This window comes from Medicago sativa, chromosome 4, assembly GCF_051527215.1.
Source record: "Medicago sativa cultivar Bolivia chromosome 4, Bolivia_mono, whole genome shotgun sequence".
Classification (NCBI taxonomy): Eukaryota; Viridiplantae; Streptophyta; class Magnoliopsida; order Fabales; family Fabaceae; genus Medicago; species Medicago sativa.
The window spans coordinates 44,552,075-44,571,099 of record NC_140752.1 but is presented as its reverse complement, the minus strand read 5'-3'; positions in this window follow the sequence as shown (position 1 = coordinate 44,571,099).

Here is a 19,025-nt window from a genome sequence, read left to right as displayed (position 1 = left end):
CCTTTGGTGACCAAAATTTTATCCTTCCTTTTTCGCTTGGTTTCTTGCCAAATTCCTACTATAGTCATTCTATTTATGTAATACTCATTGTGTGATGATTATGGACCTAATTAACAAGTTACTTCCCCAAAATAAAGTTTAAGTTAAGTTCGTCTCCAAAGGAGGAACCTTTGGTGACCAAAATTTTATCCTTCCTTTTTCGCTTGGTTTCTTGCCAAATTCCTACTATAGTCATTCTATTTATGTAATACTCATTGTGTGATGATTATGGACCTAATTAACAAGTTACTTCCCCATAATAAAGTTTAAGTTAAGTTCGTCTCCAAAGGAGGAACCTTTGGTGACCAAAATTTTATCCTTCCTTTTTCGCTTGGTTTCTTGCCAAATTCCTACTATAGTCATTCTATTTACGTAATACTCATTGTGTGATGATCATTGACCTAATTAACAAGTTACTTCCCCATAATAAAGTTTAAGTTAAATTCGTCTCCAAAGGAGGAACCTTTGGTGACCAAAAGTTTATCCTTCCTTTTTCGCTTGGATTCTTGCCAAATTCCTACTATAGTTCATTCTATTTATGTAATACTAATTGTATGATGATTATTGACCTAATTAACAAGTTACTTCCCGATAATAAAGTTTAACTTAAGTTCGTATCCAAAGTAGGAACCTTTGGTGACCAAAATTTTATCCTACCTTTTTGGCTTGGTTTCTTCCCAAATTCCTACTATAGTTCATTCTATTTATGTAATACTCATTGTATGATGTTTATGGACCTAATTAACAAGTTACTTTCCGATAATAAAGTTTAACTTAAGTTCGTCTCCAAAGTAGGAACCTTTGGTGACCAAAAGTTTATCCTTCCTTTTTCGCTTGGATTCTTCCCAAATTCCTACTATAGTTCATTCTATTTACATAATACTCATTGTATGATAATCATTGACCTAATTACCAAGTTACTTCCCCAAAATAAAGTTTAAGTTAAGTTCGTCTCCAAAGGAGGAACCTTTGGTGACCAAAATTTTATCCTTCCTTTTTCGCTTGGTTTCTTGCCAAATTCCTACTATAGTTCATTCTATTTATGTAATACTCATTGTGTGATGATTATGGACCTAATTTACAAGTTACTTCCCCATAATAAAGTTTAAGTTAAGTTCGTCTCCAAAGGAGGAACCTTTGGTGACCAAAAGTTTATCCTTCCTTTTTCGCTTGGATTCTTGCCAAATTCCTACTATAGTTCATTCTATTTATGTAATACTAATTGTATGATGATTATTGACCTAATTAACAAGTTACTTCCCGATAATAAAGTTTAACTTAAGTTCGTCTCCAAAGTAGGAACCTTTGGTGACCAAAATTTTATCCTACCTTTTTGGCTTGGTTTCTTCCCAAATTCCTACTATAGTTCATTCTATTTATGTAATACTCATTGTATGATGATTATGGACCTAATTAACAAGTTACTTCCCCATAATAAAGTTTAACGTAAGTTCGTCCCCAAAGGAGGAACCTTTGGTGACCAAAATTTTATCCTACCTTTTTGGCTTGGTTTCTTCCCAAATTCCTACTATAGTTCATTCTATCTATGTAATACTCATTGTATGATGATTATGGACCTAATTAACAAGTTACTTCCCCATAATAAAGTTTAAGTTAAGTTCGTCTCCAAAGGAGAAACCTTTGGTGACCAAAAGTTTATCCTTCCTTTTTCACTTGGATTCTTGCCAAATTCCTACTATAGTTCATTCTATTTATGTAATACTAATTGTATGATGATTATGGACCTAATTAACAAGTTACTTCCCGATAATAAAGATTAACTTAAGTTCGTCTCCAAAGTAGGAACCTTTGGTGACCAAAATTTTATCCTACCTTTGTGGCTTGGTTTCTTCCCAAATTCCTACTATAGTTCATTCTATTCATGTAATACTCATTGTATGATGATTATGGACCTAATTAACAAGTTACTTCCCCATAAAAAAGTTTAAGTTAAGTTCGTCTCCAAAGGAGGAACATTTGGGGACCAAAATTTTATCCTTCCTTTTTCGCTTGGTTTCTTGCCAAATTCCTACTATAGTTCCTTCTATTTGTGTAATACTCATTGTGTGATGATTATGGACCTAATTAACAAGTTACTTCCCCAAAATAAAGTTTAAGTTAAGTTCGTCTCCAAAGGAGGAACCTTTGGTGACCAAAAGTTTATCCTTCCTTTTTCGCTTGGATTCTTGCCAAATTCCTACTATAGTTCATTCTATTTATGTAATACTCATTGTGTGATGATTATGGACCTAATTAACAAGTTACTTCCCCAAAATAAAGTTTAAGTTAAGTTCGTCTCCAAAGGAGGAACCTTTGGTGACCAAAATTTTATCCTTCCTTTTTCGCTTGGTTTCTTGCCAAATTCCTACTATAGTTCCTTCTATTTGTGTAATACTCATTGTGTGATGATTATGGACCTAATTAACAAGTTACTTCCCCATAATAAAGTTTAAGTTAAGTTCGTCTCCAAAGGAGGAACCTTTGGTGACCAAAAGTTTATCCTTCCTTTTTCGCTTGGATTCTTCCCAAATTCCTACTATAGTTCATTCTATTTAAGTAATACTAATTGTGTGATGTTTATGGACCTAATTAACAAGTTACTTTCCGATAATAAAGTTTAACTTAAGTTCGTCTCCAAAGGAGGAACCTTTGGTGACCAAAAGTTTATCCTTCCTTTTTCGCTTGGATTCTTCCCAAATTCCTACTATAGTTCATTCTATTTAAGTAATACTAATTGTGTGATGTTTATGGACCTAATTAACAAGTTACTTTCCGATAATAAAGTTTAACTTAAGTTCGTCTCCAAAGGAGGAACCTTTGGTGACCAAAAGTTTATCCTTCCTTTTTCGCTTGGATTCTTCCCAAATTCCAACTATAGTTCATTCTATTTACGTAATACTCATTGTATGATGATTATTGACCTGATTAACAAGTTACTTCCCAATAATAAAGTTTAAGTTAAGTTCGTCTCCAAAGTAGGAACCTTTGGTGACCAAAATTTTATCCTACCTTTTTGGCTTGGTTTCTTCCCAAATTCCTACTATAGTTCATTCTATTTATGTAATACTCATTGTATGATGATTATGGACCTAATTAACAAGTTACTTCCCCATAATAAAGTTTAAGTTATGTTCGTCTCCAAAGGAGGAACCTTTGGTGACCAAAATTTTATCCTTCCTTTTTCGCTTGGTTTCTTGCCAAATTCCTACTATAGTTCATTCTATTTATGTAATACTCATTGTATGATGATTATGGACCTAATTAACAAGTTACTTTCCGATAATAAAGTTTAACTTAAGTTCGTCTCCAAAGGAGGAACCTTTGGTGACCAAAAGTTTATCCTTCCTTTTTCGCTTGGATTCTTCCCAAATTCCTACTATAGTTCATTCTATTTAAGTAATACTAATTGTGTGATGTTTATGGACCTAATTAACAAGTTACTTTCCGATAATAAAGTTTAACTTAAGTTCGTCTCCAAAGGAGGAACCTTTGGTGACCAAAAGTTTATCCTTCCTTTTTCGCTTGGATTCTTCCCAAATTCCTACTATAGTTCATTCTATTTACGTAATACTCATTGTATGATGATTATTGACCTAATTAACAAGTTACTTCCCAATAATAAAGTTTAAGTTAAGTTCGTCTCCAAAGTAGGAACCTTTGGTGACCAAAATTTTATCCTACCTTTTTGGCTTGGTTTCTTCCCAAATTCCAACTATAGTTCATTCTCTTTATGTAATACTCGTTGTATGATGATTATGGACCTAATTAACAAGTTACTTCCCCATAATAAAGTTTAACGTAAGTTCGTCTCTAAAGGAGGAACCTTTGGTGACCAAAATTTTATCCTACCTTTTTGGCTTGGTTTCTTCCCAAATTCCTACTATAGTTCATTCTATTTATGTAATACTTATTGTATGATGATTATGGACCTAATTAACAAGTTACTTCCCAATAATAAAGTTTAAGTTAAGTTCGTCTCCAAAGGAGGAACCTTTGGTGACCAAAATTTTATCCTTCCTTTTTCGCTTGGATTCTTCCCAAATTCCTACTATAGTTCATTCTATTTACGTAATACTCATTGTATGATAATCATTGACCTAATTACCAAGTTACTTCCCCAAAATAAAGTTTAAGTTAAGTTCGTCTCCAAAGGAGGAACCTTTGGTGACCAAAATTTTATCCTTCCTTTTTCGCTTGGTTTCTTGCCAAATTCCTACTATAGTTCCTTCTATTTGTGTAATACTCATTGTGTGATGATTATGGACCTAATTAACAAGTTTCTTCCCCATAATAAAGTTTAAGTTAAGTTCGTCTCCAAAGGAGGAACCTTTGGTGACCAAAAGTTTATCCTTTATTTTTCGATTGGATTCTTGCCGAATTCCTACTATAGTTCATTCTATTTAATTAATACTAATTGTGTGATGTATATGGACCTAATTAACAAGTTACTTCCCCATAATAAAGTTTAACGTAAGTTCGTCTCCAAAGGAGGAACCTTTGGTGACCAAAAGTTTATCCTTCCTTTTTCGCTTGGATTCTTGCCAAATTCCTACTATAGTTCATTCTATTTATGTAATACTCATTGTGTGATGATTATGGACCTAATTAACAAGTTACTTCCCCAAAATAAAGTTTAAGTTAAGTTCGTCTCCAAAGGAGGAACCTTTGGTGACCAAAATTTTATCCTACCTTTTTGGCTTGGTTTCTTCCCAAATTCCTACTATAGTTCATTCTATTTATGTAATACTCATTGTATGATGATTATGGACCTAATTAACAAGTTACTTCCCAATAATAAAGTTTAAGTTAAGTTCGTCTCCAAAGGAGGAACCTTTGGTGACCAAAATTTTATCCTTCCTTTTTCGCTTGGATTCTTCCCAAATTCCTACTATAGTTCATTCTATTTACGTAATACTCATTGTATGATAATCATTGACCTAATTACCAAGTTACTTCCCCAAAATAAAGTTTAAGTTAAGTTCGTCTCCAAAGGAGGAACCTTTGGTGACCAAAATTTTATCCTTCCTTTTTCGCTTGGTTTCTTGCCAAATTCCTACTATAGTCATTCTATTTATGTAATACTCATTGTGTGATGATTATGGACCTAATTAACAAGTTACTTCCCCAAAATAAAGTTTAAGTTAAGTTCGTCTCCAAAGGAGGAACCTTTGGTGACCAAAATTTTATCCTTCCTTTTTCGCTTGGTTTCTTGCCAAATTCCTACTATAGTCATTCTATTTATGTAATACTCATTGTGTGATGATTATGGACCTAATTAACAAGTTACTTCCCCATAATAAAGTTTAAGTTAAGTTCGTCTCCAAAGGAGGAACCTTTGGTGACCAAAATTTTATCCTTCCTTTTTCGCTTGGTTTCTTGCCAAATTCCTACTATAGTCATTCTATTTACGTAATACTCATTGTGTGATGATCATTGACCTAATTAACAAGTTACTTCCCCATAATAAAGTTTAAGTTAAATTCGTCTCCAAAGGAGGAACCTTTGGTGACCAAAAGTTTATCCTTCCTTTTTCGCTTGGATTCTTGCCAAATTCCTACTATAGTTCATTCTATTTATGTAATACTAATTGTATGATGATTATTGACCTAATTAACAAGTTACTTCCCGATAATAAAGTTTAACTTAAGTTCGTCTCCAAAGTAGGAACCTTTGGTGACCAAAATTTTATCCTACCTTTTTGGCTTGGTTTCTTCCCAAATTCCTACTATAGTTCATTCTGTTTATGTAATACTCATTGTATGATGTTTATGGACCTAATTAACAAGTTACTTTCCGATAATAAAGTTTAACTTAAGTTCGTCTCCAAAGTAGGAACCTTTGGTGACCAAAAGTTTATCCTTCCTTTTTCGCTTGGATTCTTCCCAAATTCCTACTATAGTTCATTCTATTTACATAATACTCATTGTATGATAATCATTGACCTAATTACCAAGTTACTTCCCCAAAATAAAGTTTAAGTTAAGTTCGTCTCCAAAGGAGGAACCTTTGGTGACCAAAATTTTATCCTTCCTTTTTCGCTTGGATTCTTGCCAAATTCCTACTATAGTTCATTCTATTTATGTAATACTCATTGTATGATGATTATGGACCTAATTAACAAGTTACTTCCCCATAATAAAGTTTAACGTAAGTTCGTCCCCAAAGGAGGAACCTTTGGTGACCAAAATTTTATCCTACCTTTTTGGCTTGGTTTCTTCCCAAATTCCTACTATAGTTCATTCTATTTATGTAATACTCATTGTATGATGATTATGGACCTAATTAACAAGTTACTTCCCCATAATAAAGTTTAACGTAAGTTCGTCCCCAAAGGAGGAACCTTTGGTGACCGAAATTTTATCCTACCTTTTTGGCTTGGTTTCTTCCCAAATTCCTACTATAGTTCATTCTATCTATGTAATACTCATTGTATGATGATTATGGACCTAATTAACAAGTTACTTCCCCATAATAAAGTTTAAGTTAAGTTCGTCTCCAAAGGAGAAACCTTTGGTGACCAAAAGTTTATCCTTCCTTTTTCACTTGGATTCTTGCCAAATTCCTACTATAGTTCATTCTATTTATGTAATACTAATTGTATGATGATTATGGACCTAATTAACAAGTTACTTCCCGATAATAAAGTTTAACTTAAGTTCGTCTCCAAAGTAGGAACCTTTGGTGACCAAAATTTTATCCTACCTTTTTGGCTTGGTTTCTTCCCAAATTCCTACTATAGTTCATTCTATTCATGTAATACTCATTGTATGATGATTATGGACCTAATTAACAAGTTACTTCCCCATAAAAAAGTTTAAGTTAAGTTCGTCTCCAAAGGAGGAACATTTGGGGACCAAAATTTTATCCTTCCTTTTTCGCTTGGTTTCTTGCCAAATTCCTACTATAGTTCCTTCTATTTGTGTAATACTCATTGTGTGATGATTATGGACCTAATTAACAAGTTACTTCCCCAAAATAAAGTTTAAGTTAAGTTCGTCTCCAAAGGAGGAACCTTTGGTGACCAAAAGTTTATCCTTCCTTTTCGCTTGGATTCTTGCCAAATTCCTACTATAGTTCATTCTATTTATGTAATACTCATTGTGTGATGATTATGGACCTAATTAACAAGTTACTTCCCCAAAATAAAGTTTAAGTTAAGTTCGTCTCCAAAGGAGGAACCTTTGGTGACCAAAATTTTATCCTACCTTTTTGGCTTGGTTTCTTCCCAAATTCCTACTATAGTTCATTCTATTTATGTAATACTCATTGTATGATGATTATGGACCTAATTAACAAGTTACTTCCCCATAATAAAGTTTAAGTTATGTTCGTCTCCAAAGGAGGAACCTTTGGTGACCAAAATTTTATCCTTCCTTTTTCGCTTGGTTTCTAGCCAAATTCCTACTATAGTTCCTTCTATTTGTGTAATACTCATTGTGTGATGATTATGGACCTACTTAACAAGTTACTTCTCCATAATAAAGTTTAAGTTAAGTTCGTCTCCAAAGGAGGAACCTTTGGTGACCAAAAGTTTATCCTTCCTTTTTCGCTTGGATTCTTCCCAAATTCCTACTATAGTTCATTCTATTTAAGTAATACTAATTGTGTGATGTTTATGGACCTAATTAACAAGTTACTTTCCGATAATAAAGTTTAACTTAAGTTCGTCTCCAAAGGAGGAACCTTTGGTGACCAAAAGTTTATCCTTCCTTTTTCGCTTGGATTCTTCCCAAATTCCTACTATAGTTCATTCTATTTAAGTAATACTAATTGTGTGATGTTTATGGACCTAATTAACAAGTTACTTTCCGATAATAAAGTTTAACTTAAGTTCGTCTCCAAAGGAGGAACCTTTGGTGACCAAAAGTTTATCCTTCCTTTTTCGCTTGGATTCTTCCCAAATTCCTACTATAGTTCATTCTATTTACGTAATACTCATTGTATGATGATTATTGACCTAATTAACAAGTTACTTCCCAATAATAAAGTTTAAGTTAAGTTCGTCTCCAAAGTAGGAACCTTTGGTGACCAAAATTTTATCCTACCTTTTTGGCTTGGTTTCTTCCCAAATTCCAACTATAGTTCATTCTCTTTATGTAATACTCGTTGTATGATGATTATGGACCTAATTAACAAGTTACTTCCCCATAATAAAGTTTAACGTAAGTTCGTCTCCAAAGGAGGAACCTTTGGTGACCAAAATTTTATCCTACCTTTTTGGCTTGGTTTCTTCCCAAATTCCTACTATAGTTCATTCTATTTATGTAATACTTATTGTATGATGATTATGGACCTAATTAACAAGTTACTTCCCAATAATAAAGTTTAAGTTAAGTTCGTCTCCAAAGGAGGAACCTTTGGTGACCAAAATTTTATCCTTCCTTTTTCGCTTGGATTCTTCCCAAATTCCTACTATAGTTCATTCTATTTACGTAATACTCATTGTATGATAATCATTGACCTAATTACCAAGTTACTTCCCCAAAATAAAGTTTAAGTTAAGTTCGTCTCCAAAGGAGGAACCTTTGGTGACCAAAATTTTATCCTTCCTTTTTCGCTTGGTTTCTTGCCAAATTCCTACTATAGTCATTCTATTTATGTAATACTCATTGTGTGATGATTATGGACCTAATTAACAAGTTACTTCCCCATAATAAAGTTTAAGTTAAGTTCGTCTCCAAAGGAGGAACCTTTGGTGACCAAAATTTTATCCTTCCTTTTTCGCTTGGTTTCTTGCCAAATTCCTACTATAGTCATTCTATTTACGTAATACTCATTGTGTGATGATCATTGACCTAATTAACAAGTTACTTCCCCATAATAAAGTTTAAGTTAAATTCGTCTCCAAAGGAGGAACCTTTGGTGACCAAAAGTTTATCCTTCCTTTTTCGCTTGGATTCTTGCCAAATTCCTACTATAGTTCATTCTATTTATGTAATACTAATTGTATGATGATTATTGACCTAATTAACAAGTTACTTCCCGATAATAAAGGTTAACTTAAGTTCGTCTCCAAAGTAGGAACCTTTGGTGACCAAAATTTTATCCTACCTTTTTGGCTTGGTTTCTTCCCAAATTCCTACTATAGTTCATTCTATTTATGTAATACTCATTGTATGATGTTTATGGACCTAATTAACAAGTTACTTTCCGATAATAAAGTTTAACTTAAGTTCGTCTCCAAAGTAGGAACCTTTGGTGACCAAAAGTTTATCCTTCCTTTTTCGCTTGGATTCTTCCCAAATTCCTACTATAGTTCATTCTATTTACATAATACTCATTGTATGATAATCATTGACCTAATTACCAAGTTACTTCCCCAAAATAAAGTTTAAGTTAAGTTCGTCTCCAAAGGAGGAACCTTTGGTGACCAAAATTTTATCCTACCTTTTTGGCTTGGTTTCTTCCCAAATTCCTACTATAGTTCATTCTATTTATGTAATACTCATTGTATGATGATTATGGACCTAATTAACAAGTTACTTCCCCATAATAAAGTTTAAGTTATGTTCGTCTCCAAAGGAGGAACCTTTGGTGACCAAAATTTTATCCTTCCTTTTTCGCTTGGTTTCTAGCCAAATTCCTACTATAGTTCCTTCTATTTGTGTAATACTCATTGTGTGATGATTATGGACCTACTTAACAAGTTACTTCTCCATAATAAAGTTTAAGTTAAGTTCGTCTCCAAAGGAGGAACCTTTGGTGACCAAAAGTTTATCCTTCCTTTTTCGCTTGGATTCTTCCCAAATTCCTACTATAGTTCATTCTATTTAAGTAATACTAATTGTGTGATGTTTATGGACCTAATTAACAAGTTACTTTCCGATAATAAAGTTTAACTTAAGTTCGTCTCCAAAGGAGGAACCTTTGGTGACCAAAAGTTTATCCTTCCTTTTTCGCTTGGATTCTTCCCAAATTCCTACTATAGTTCATTCTATTTAAGTAATACTAATTGTGTGATGTTTATGGACCTAATTAACAAGTTACTTTCCGATAATAAAGTTTAACTTAAGTTCGTCTCCAAAGGAGGAACCTTTGGTGACCAAAAGTTTATCCTTCCTTTTTCGCTTGGATTCTTCCCAAATTCCTACTATAGTTCATTCTATTTACGTAATACTCATTGTATGATGATTATTGACCTAATTAACAAGTTACTTCCCAATAATAAAGTTTAAGTTAAGTTCGTCTCCAAAGTAGGAACCTTTGGTGACCAAAATTTTATCCTACCTTTTTGGCTTGGTTTCTTCCCAAATTCCAACTATAGTTCATTCTCTTTATGTAATACTCGTTGTATGATGATTATGGACCTAATTAACAAGTTACTTCCCCATAATAAAGTTTAACGTAAGTTCGTCTCCAAAGGAGGAACCTTTGGTGACCAAAATTTTATCCTACCTTTTTGGCTTGGTTTCTTCCCAAATTCCTACTATAGTTCATTCTATTTATGTAATACTTATTGTATGATGATTATGGACCTAATTAACAAGTTACTTCCCAATAATAAAGTTTAAGTTAAGTTCGTCTCCAAAGGAGGAACCTTTGGTGACCAAAATTTTATCCTTCCTTTTTCGCTTGGATTCTTCCCAAATTCCTACTATAGTTCATTCTATTTACGTAATACTCATTGTATGATAATCATTGACCTAATTACCAAGTTACTTCCCCAAAATAAAGTTTAAGTTAAGTTCGTCTCCAAAGGAGGAACCTTTGGTGACCAAAATTTTATCCTTCCTTTTTCGCTTGGTTTCTTGCCAAATTCCTACTATAGTCATTCTATTTATGTAATACTCATTGTGTGATGATTATGGACCTAATTAACAAGTTACTTCCCCATAATAAAGTTTAAGTTAAGTTCGTCTCCAAAGGAGGAACCTTTGGTGACCAAAATTTTATCCTTCCTTTTTCGCTTGGTTTCTTGCCAAATTCCTACTATAGTCATTCTATTTACGTAATACTCATTGTGTGATGATCATTGACCTAATTAACAAGTTACTTCCCCATAATAAAGTTTAAGTTAAATTCGTCTCCAAAGGAGGAACCTTTGGTGACCAAAAGTTTATCCTTCCTTTTTCGCTTGGATTCTTGCCAAATTCCTACTATAGTTCATTCTATTTATGTAATACTAATTGTATGATGATTATTGACCTAATTAACAAGTTACTTCCCGATAATAAAGTTTAACTTAAGTTCGTCTCCAAAGTAGGAACCTTTGGTGACCAAAATTTTATCCTACCTTTTTGGCTTGGTTTCTTCCCAAATTCCTACTATAGTTCATTCTATTTATGTAATACTCATTGTATGATGTTTATGGACCTAATTAACAAGTTACTTTCCGATAATAAAGTTTAACTTAAGTTCGTCTCCAAAGTAGGAACCTTTGGTGACCAAAAGTTTATCCTTCCTTTTTCGCTTGGATTCTTCCCAAATTCCTACTATAGTTCATTCTATTTACATAATACTCATTGTATGATAATCATTGACCTAATTACCAAGTTACTTCCCCAAAATAAAGTTTAAGTTAAGTTCGTCTCCAAAGGAGGAACCTTTGGTGACCAAAATTTTATCCTACCTTTTTGGCTTGGTTTCTTCCCAAATTCCTACTATAGTTCATTCTATTTATGTAATACTCATTGTATGATGATTATGGACCTAATTAACAAGTTACTTCCCCATAATAAAGTTTAAGTTATGTTCGTCTCCAAAGGAGGAACCTTTGGTGACCAAAATTTTATCCTTCCTTTTTCGCTTGGTTTCTAGCCAAATTCCTACTATAGTTCCTTCTATTTGTGTAATACTCATTGTGTGATGATTATGGACCTACTTAACAAGTTACTTCTCCATAATAAAGTTTAAGTTAAGTTCGTCTCCAAAGGAGGAACCTTTGGTGACCAAAAGTTTATCCTTCCTTTTTCGCTTGGATTCTTCCCAAATTCCTACTATAGTTCATTCTATTTAAGTAATACTAATTGTGTGATGTTTATGGACCTAATTAACAAGTTACTTTCCGATAATAAAGTTTAACTTAAGTTCGTCTCCAAAGGAGGAACCTTTGGTGACCAAAAGTTTATCCTTCCTTTTTCGCTTGGATTCTTCCCAAATTCCTACTATAGTTCATTCTATTTAAGTAATACTAATTGTGTGATGTTTATGGACCTAATTAACAAGTTACTTTCCGATAATAAAGTTTAACTTAAGTTCGTCTCCAAAGGAGGAACCTTTGGTGACCAAAAGTTTATCCTTCCTTTTTCGCTTGGATTCTTCCCAAATTCCTACTATAGTTCATTCTATTTACGTAATACTCATTGTATGATGATTATTGACCTAATTAACAAGTTACTTCCCAATAATAAAGTTTAAGTTAAGTTCGTCTCCAAAGTAGGAACCTTTGGTGACCAAAATTTTATCCTACCTTTTTGGCTTGGTTTCTTCCCAAATTCCAACTATAGTTCATTCTCTTTATGTAATACTCGTTGTATGATGATTATGGACCTAATTAACAAGTTACTTCCCCATAATAAAGTTTAACGTAAGTTCGTCTCCAAAGGAGGAACCTTTGGTGACCAAAATTTTATCCTACCTTTTTGGCTTGGTTTCTTCCCAAATTCCTACTATAGTTCATTCTATTTATGTAATACTTATTGTATGATGATTATGGACCTAATTAACAAGTTACTTCCCAATAATAAAGTTTAAGTTAAGTTCGTCTCCAAAGGAGGAACCTTTGGTGACCAAAATTTTATCCTTCCTTTTTCGCTTGGATTCTTCCCAAATTCCTACTATAGTTCATTCTATTTATGTAATACTAATTGTATGATGATTATTGACCTAATTAACAAGTTACTTCCCGATAATAAAGTTTAAGTTAAGTTCGTCTCCAAAGTAGGAACCTTTGGTGACCAAAATTTTATCCTACCTTTTTGGCTTGGTTTCTTCCCAAATTCCTACTATAGTTCATTCTATTTATGTAATACTCATTGTATGATGTTTATTGACCTAATTAACAAGTTACTTTCCGATAATAAAGTTTAACTTAAGTTCGTCTCCAAAGTAGGAACCTTTGGTGACCAAAAGTTTATCCTTCCTTTTTCGCTTGGATTCTTCCCAAATTCCTACTATAGTTCATTCTATTTACATAATACTCATTGTATGATAATCATTGACCTAATTACCAAGTTACTTCCCCAAAATAAAGTTTAAGTTAAGTTCGTCTCCAAAGGAGGAACCTTTGGTGACCAAAATTTTATCCTACCTTTTTGGCTTGGTTTCTTCCCAAATTCCTACTATAGTTCATTCTATTTATGTAATACTCATTGTATGATGATTATGGACCTAATTAACAAGTTACTTCCCCATAATAAAGTTTAAGTTATGTTCGTCTCCAAAGGAGGAACCTTTGGTGACCAAAATTTTATCCTTCCTTTTTCGCTTGGTTTCTTGCCAAATTCCTACTATAGTTCCTTCTATTTGTGTAATACTCATTGTGTGATGATTATGGACCTAATTAACAAGTGACTTCCCCATAATAAAGTTTAAGTTAAGTTCGTCTCCAAAGGAGGAACCTTTGGTGACCAAAAGTTTATCCTTCCTTTTTCGCTTGGATTCTTCCCAAATTCCTACTATAGTTCATTCTATTTGTGTAATACTAATTGTGTGATGTTTATGGACCTAATTAACAAGTTACTTTCCGATAATAAAGTTTAACTTAAGTTCGTCTCCAAAGGAGGAACCTTTGGTGACCAAAAGTTTATCCTTCCTTTTTCGCTTGGATTCTTCCCAAATTCCTACTATAGTTCATTCTATTTAAGTAATACTAATTGTGTGATGTTTATGGACCTAATTAACAAGTTACTTTCCGATAATAAAGTTTAACTTAAGTTCGTCTCCAAAGGAGGAACCTTTGGTGACCAAAAGTTTATCCTTCCTTTTTCGCTTGGATTCTTCCCAAATTCCTACTATAGTTCATTCTATTTAAGTAATACTAATTGTGTGATGTTTATGGACCTAATTAACAAGTTACTTTCCGATAATAAAGTTTAACTTAAGTTCGTCTCCAAAGGAGGAACCTTTGGTGACCAAAAGTTTATCCTTCCTTTTTCGCTTGGATTCTTCCCAAATTCCTACTATAGTTCATTCTATTTAAGTAATACTAATTGTGTGATGTTTATGGACCTAATTAACAAGTTACTTTCCGATAATAAAGTTTAACTTAAGTTCGTCTCCAAAGGAGGAACCTTTGGTGACCAAAAGTTTATCCTTCCTTTTTCGCTTGGATTCTTCCCAAATTCCTACTATAGTTCATTCTATTTGTGTAATACTAATTGTGTGATGTTTATGGACCTAATTAACAAGTTACTTTCCGATAATAAAGTTTAACTTAAGTTCGTCTCCAAAGGAGGAACCTTTGGTGACCAAAAGTTTATCCTTCCTTTTTCGCTTGGATTCTTCCCAAATTCCTACTATAGTTCATTCTATTTAAGTAATACTAATTGTGTGATGTTTATGGACCTAATTAACAAGTTACTTTCCGATAATAAAGTTTAACTTAAGTTCGTCTCCAAAGGAGGAACCTTTGGTGACCAAAAGTTTATCCTTCCTTTTTCGCTTGGATTCTTCCCAAATTCCTACTATAGTTCATTCTATTTACGTAATACTCATTGTATGATGATTATTGACCTAATTAACAAGTTACTTCCCAATAATAAAGTTTAAGTTAAGTTCGTCTCCAAAGTAGGAACCTTTGGTGACCAAAATTTTATCCTACCTTTTTGGCTTGGTTTCTTCCCAAATTCCAACTATAGTTCATTCTCTTTATGTAATACTCGTTGTATGATGATTATGGACCTAATTAACAAGTTACTTCCCCATAATAAAGTTTAACGTAAGTTCGTCTCCAAAGGAGGAACCTTTGGTGACCAAAATTTTATCCTACCTTTTTGGCTTGGTTTCTTCCCAAATTCCTACTATAGTTCATTCTATTTATGTAATACTTATTGTATGATGATTATGGACCTAATTAACAAGTTACTTCCCAATAATAAAGTTTAAGTTAAGTTCGTCTCCAAAGGAGGAACCTTTGGTGACCAAAATTTTATCCTTCCTTTTTCGCTTGGATTCTTCCCAAATTCCTACTATAGTTCATTCTATTTACGTAATACTCATTGTATGATAATCATTGACCTAATTACCAAGTTACTTCCCCAAAATAAAGTTTAAGTTAAGTTCGTCTCCAAAGGAGGAACCTTTGGTGACCAAAATTTTATCCTTCCTTTTTCGCTTGGTTTCTTGCCAAATTCCTACTATAGTCATTCTATTTATGTAATACTCATTGTGTGATGATTATGGACCTAATTAACAAGTTACTTCCCCATAATAAAGTTTAAGTTAAGTTCGTCTCCAAAGGAGGAACCTTTGGTGACCAAAATTTTATCCTTCCATTTTCGCTTGGTTTCTTGCCAAATTCCTACTATAGTCATTCTATTTACGTAATACTCATTGTGTGATGATCATTGACCTAATTAACAAGTTACTTCCCCATAATAAAGTTTAAGTTAAATTCGTCTCCAAAGGAGGAACCTTTGGTGACCAAAAGTTTATCCTTCCTTTTTCGCTTGGATTCTTGCCAAATTCCTACTATAGTTCATTCTATTTATGTAATACTAATTGTATGATGATTATTGACCTAATTAACAAGTTACTTCCCGATAATAAAGTTTAACTTAAGTTCGTCTCCAAAGTAGGAACCTTTGGTGACCAAAATTTTATCCTACCTTTTTGGCTTGGTTTCTTCCCAAATTCCTACTATAGTTCATTCTATTTATGTAATACTCATTGTATGATGTTTATGGACCTAATTAACAAGTTACTTTCCGATAATAAAGTTTAACTTAAGTTCGTCTCCAAAGTAGGAACCTTTGGTGACCAAAAGTTTATCCTTCCTTTTTCGCTTGGATTCTTCCCAAATTCCTGCTATAGTTCATTCTATTTACATAATACTCATTGTATGATAATCATTGACCTAATTACCAAGTTACTTCCCCAAAATAAAGTTTAAGTTAAGTTCGTCTCCAAAGGAGGAACCTTTGGTGACCAAAATTTTATCCTTCCTTTTTCGCTTGGTTTCTTGCCAAATTCCTACTATAGTTCATTCTATTTATGTAATACTCATTGTGTGATGATTATGGACCTAATTTACAAGTTACTTCCCCATAATAAAGTTTAAGTTAAGTTCGTCTCCAAAGGAGGAACCTTTGGTGACCAAAAGTTTATCCTTCCTTTTTCGCTTGGATTCTTGCCAAATTCCTACTATAGTTCATTCTATTTATGTAATACTAATTGTATGATGATTATTGACCTAATTAACAAGTTACTTCCCGATAATAAAGTTTAACTTAAGTTCGTCTCCAATGTAGGAACCTTTGGTGACCAAAATTTTATCCTACCTTTTTGGCTTGGTTTCTTCCCAAATTCCTACTATAGTTCATTCTATTTATGTAATACTCATTGTATGATGATTATGGACCTAATTAACAAGTTACTTCCCCATAATAAAGTTTAACGTAAGTTCGTCCCCAAAGGAGGAACCTTTGGTGACCAAAATTTTATCCTACCTTTTTGGCTTGGTTTCTTCCCAAATTCCTACTATAGTTCATTCTATCTATGTAATACTCATTGTATGATGATTATGGACCTAATTAACAAGTTACTTCCCCATAATAAAGTTTAAGTTAAGTTCGTCTCCAAAGGAGAAACCTTTGGTGACCAAAAGTTTATCCTTCCTTTTTCACTTGGATTCTTGCCAAATTCCTACTATAGTTCATTCTATTTATGTAATACTAATTGTATGATGATTATGGACCTAATTAACAAGTTACTTCCCGATAATAAAGTTTAACTTAAGTTCGTCTCCAAAGTAGGAACCTTTGGTGACCAAAATTTTATCCTACCTTTTTGGCTTGGTTTCTTCCCAAATTCCTACTATAGTTCATTCTATTCATGTAATACTCATTGTATGATGATTATGGACCTGATTAACAAGTCACTTCCCCATAAAAAAGTTTAAGTTAAGTTCGTCTCCAAAGGAGGAACATTTGGGGACCAAAATTTTATCCTTCCTTTTTCGCTTGGTTTCTTGCCAAATTCCTACTATAGTTCCTTCTATTTGTGTAATACTCATTGTGTGATGATTATGGACCTAATTAACAAGTTACTTCCCCATAATAAAGTTTAAGTTAAGTTCGTCTCCAAAGGAGGAACCTTTGGTGACCAAAAGTTTATCCTTTATTTTTCGATTGGATTCTTGCCGAATTCCTACTATAGTTCATTCTATTTAAGTAATACTAATTGTGTGATGTTTATGGACCTAATTAACAAGTTACTTTCCGATAATAAAGTTTAACTTAAGTTCGTCTCCAAAGGAGGAACCTTTGGTGACCAAAAGTTTATCCTTCCTTTTTCGCTTGGATTCTTCCCAAATTCCTACTATAGTTCATTCTATTTACGTAATACTCATTGTATGATGATTATTGACCTAATTAACAAGTTACTTCCCAATAATAAAGTTTAAGTTAAGTTCGTCTCCAAAGTAGGAACCTTTGGTGACCAAAATTTTATCCTACCTTTTTGGCTTGGTTTCTTCCCAAATTCCAACTATAGTTCATTCTCTTTATGTAATACTCGTTGTATGATGATTATGGACCTAATTAACAAGTTACTTCCCCATAATAAAGTTTAACGTAAGTTCGTCTCCAAAGGAGGAACCTTTGGTGACCAAAATTTTATCCTACCTTTTTGGCTTGGTTTCTTCCCAAATTCCTACTATAGTTCATTCTATTTATGTAATACTTATTGTATGATGATTATGGACCTAATTAACAAGTTACTTCCCAATAATAAAGTTTAAGTTAAGTTCGTCTCCAAAGGAGGAACCTTTGGTGACCAAAATTTTATCCTTCCTTTTTCGCTTGGATTCTTCCCAAATTCCTACTATAGTTCATTCTATTTACGTAATACTCATTGTATGATAATCATTGACCTAATTACCAAGTTACTTCCCCAAAATAAAGTTTAAGTTAAGTTCGTCTCCAAAGGAGGAACCTTTGGTGACCAAAATTTTATCCTTCCTTTTTCGCTTGGTTTCTTGCCAAATTCCTACTATAGTCATTCTATTTATGTAATACTCATTGTGTGATGATTATGGACCTAATTAACAAGTTACTTCCCCATAATAAAGTTTAAGTTAAGTTCGTCTCCAAAGGAGGAACCTTTGGTGACCAAAATTTTATCCTTCCTTTTTCGCTTGGTTTCTTGCCAAATTCCTACTATAGTCATTCTATTTACGTAATACTCATTGTGTGATGATCATTGACCTAATTAACAAGTTACTTCCCCATAATAAAGTTTAAGTTAAATTCGTCTCCAAAGGAGGAACCTTTGGTGACCAAAAGTTTATCCTTCCTTTTTCGCTTGGATTCTTGCCAAATTCCTACTATAGTTCATTCTATTTATGTAATACTAATTGTATGATGATTATTGACCTAATTAACAAGTTACTTCCCGATAATAAAGTTTAACTTAAGTTCGTCTCCAAAGTAGGAACCTTTGGTGACCAAAATTTTATCCTACCTTTTTGGCTTGGTTTCTTCCCAAATTCCTACTATAGTTCATTCTATTTATGTAATACTCATTGTATGATGTTTATGGACCTAATTAACAAGTTACTTTCCGATAATAAAGTTTAACTTAAGTTCGTCTCCAAAGTAGGAACCTTTGGTGACCAAAAGTTTATCCTTCCTTTTTCGCTTGGATTCTTCCCAAATTCCTACTATAGTTCATTCTATTTACATAATACTCATTGTATGATAATCATTGACCTAATTACCAAGTTACTTCCCCAAAATAAAGTTTAAGTTAAGTTCGTCTCCAAAGGAGGAACCTTTGGTGACCAAAATTTTATCCTTCCTTTTTCGCTTGGTTTCTTGCCAAATTCC